The 3,065-nt window shown below is 35.2% G+C and overlaps 1 non-coding gene across 1 annotated transcript; it reads left to right on the plus strand.

Moving 5' to 3' along the window:
* The first annotated feature begins 616 nt into the window (after positions 1-616).
* Positions 617-698, plus strand: TRNAS-UGA (transfer RNA serine (anticodon UGA)). Its single transcript has one exon. It is a non-coding gene; the product is annotated as a tRNA-Ser (tRNA).
* The last annotated feature ends 2,367 nt before the right edge of the window (positions 699-3,065 follow it).

Consider the following 3,065-nt stretch of genomic DNA (forward strand, 5'->3'; position numbering starts at 1 on the left):
ATAAAAATAATAAAACAGGGAGAAGGCGATTTTCCGTTTTAACCGCTACAATAACCACTCATCATCAGGTGGGCCATATTATACTCGCCTGCCTATAAAAGCAATAAAAAGAGAACATGTTCTATGGGCGGCGTCGCGGGACACATTAACAAGATAAAAAAAATAATGTAGGCTAAAACACCGGAAAAAGTATTTTTGAGTGTATGTATGCCAGTGACTATAAAAAACGTTCATAATTGTTATACGTATACACACATATGGATATTATTATTTGTTTTGTGTGAAACAATAGGCAACGAGTAAATAGCCTGTTATCAAAAACAGTCATTCGCCTTTCTGCTGCGGATAATTAAAGCTATTATTGTTCGTTGCGCTTGCGCAAATAGGCAAATAATACTTACGCTCTAAGACGTCACGTATTGTGTTTGTGCACTCATTAATGCGAATTGACAAATAAATTTATTGTTGTATGTAATGTTTTGTACTATTTTAACAACGGCGACAACCTCCGGATTGGTAGTCTTTGAATAAATAATAATTACAAAATAAAAAAAATTAAACAGCAACAGATATTTTGTGAAATTATAGATGTATAATTTCAATTCGAACAACAACAGCTGAGGTGTCCGAGTGGTTAAGGAGTTGGACTTGAAATCCAATGGGTTATACCCGCGCAGGTTCGAATCCTGTCCTCAGCGACTTTTTGTTCATGTTACGGTAATGACCAGTTCAAATGTTCTGAAGTAAAGCGCCTCTGTACATACGGTGCATGTTTTAAACGGAATAAATTTGTTTTTATACATTTGTAAGGATTGAAAGAATCAATTTTAAATATAAAAAATCAAGTCCCTGTGCCAAGTCGAGTAAAGACTAACTACTTGGTCCGTGTTTTGAATTCGTCCCCTTTTCCTAGCACCTTCAGGTATAATTTTCTTAGAAGGTTCCTTTGTACGCCTTTTCAGAACCTTTTTTGTATTTTATTATTGCTTAGATAGATGAGTGAAGAGCTCACGGTCCACCTGGTGTTAAGTGGTTACCGGGACTCTTAGACATCTACAACGTAAAAGCTGCCACCCATCTGGGGACATGAATTCTAAGGTCTCCGTTTTTACAGAGCAATGACTGCCCCACCCTTCAAACCGAAACGTATTACTGTTTCACGGCAGAAATAGGTGGAGTGGTGATATCTACTCATGCAGAATCACAAGACGTCCTGCCACTAGTAATTACGCAAATTATTATTAGAGATTCAGCACAAAACCCAGTATCTACACAATCTCTATAAAATGTTTTGTAGACATCTGCTACCCTCTCACAGATTTGTCACGTTAGCACGGGCGGCAAGTAGCAGCTATTCAATACGAATTACATAATAATAATGGAAATTTAATTAAATATAATAAAACTAATTCAATGCTGGAAATTCTTCAGTCTGATACTCTTGAACGAGATTGAGATTTGAACTTTTAAATATTTTGCTATGAAATATTGTCAGGAGATTGCTCTACGTGCGATGCATTTTTTTCTCTACCTATTCTACTAGCCTCGTGGGGTCATACTAAATGCACAGAACTAGTAGGTGAGTTTACAGGGCTCGAATCTGATGACGTTTCTAGCACTGGTTCTAGTAAGAGCAGTGCTTCAATCGAAAACGCGACCTACTGAGAAGATCGCGCGAGCATGGTATCAGCTGAATAATATCGTAGTGCCAGGCCTCGTGTGTTACGTGAAGTTCTAACAATTTTTCTATTTTTCTATTCTGACAATAAAGTTTAAATATACCAAAAGTCCAAAATTGTCCCAACCATTTTAGTGTTTAAATTTTTTAATATAGAAATAAATACTTCGCTAAAGTAAGTACATACATTGAGTTTGTTTATTTGAAAACGTCAAATAAACACACCCAATTGATTTTAACAAAATTATAAAGAATAATTTAGATGAACAACGAAAACAGATGCTTTGTTTGTTTATACCTCTACAAAATATTATTATCTAAGTATACGATGGTATTTGCAATATTACTTACAATGAATTATTATTTAAATACAAATAATTAAATACATAAAGCAAAAATATATAATATATTTCAATTAAAACATAATCATTATATTATGTAGTTCTTCTACACAAATAGCAATGATGTTGATGTTACCCAAAATTTAAAGCGATCTTTTACGATCCTTTACGATCGAAAATCACTGAGCGAGACAAAAATCCACAATGTAAATGAATCTAGGTCGGTTGTCGTGTGCTGTAATTCATAATACACATTTCATATTAATCCGATACATATTTAGTGTTATATGTATTATGTAATATTTATCTAACACTGGTTCTAACATCGGAAGGATCGATACATACAAATACAAAAGTTAAAATAAAAACAGAAAATAATATAAAAATTTTAACAGTAATGTGACAAGGATATTGTAAACGTAACACAATCGACTTTTATTCGAGTTCATAGTGACATGCAGAATATTTTTTGTTTTCTATATTAATCTAAGACTATCTGTTGCACTTGACTTCGTTAACGTACTTAGGAATTTTCTTCACCAGTGCTGTTAAATTATACAACTACTTTGATGTCTGACGTGTGCACTGAAGCACGATATGAGATGGCACCGAGGATAGTTAAGAGAACATTCGTATTGTTGGCGGCCAGATAAAGGTGATGTTTGTGAAGCAACTCCCCCATGTCCTCAGGCAGACTTGCGCCGCGTCGCGTCGTCATGACTCCCGCCGGAGCCGGATCGATACTCCGCTACCCTCTTTCAATACGACTTGAGTGATTACTCCTATATACTATTTTGTAGTGAAAGATCTTGAATCATCCCGCTCTATATAATGTAGTCATATAATTCTTTACTTTTTAGTGGTCATTGCACAGATGGGCGAACGTCTCATTCTGTGTGAAGCGAATACCAAAGTCCATGGACATCATAATGTGAATACCGTCAACTATTCAAATCTTTGCTTCACTTAACATGTCATTGTGTCTAAGATTGACTATACGGAAGAATTAAATTGCAGCTGCCGTTGAGTTGTTGGGTCTCCTTCAG

The sequence above is a fragment of the Bombyx mori genome, chromosome 10 (assembly GCF_030269925.1).
Source record: "Bombyx mori chromosome 10, ASM3026992v2".
Taxonomy (NCBI): domain Eukaryota; kingdom Metazoa; phylum Arthropoda; class Insecta; order Lepidoptera; family Bombycidae; genus Bombyx; species Bombyx mori.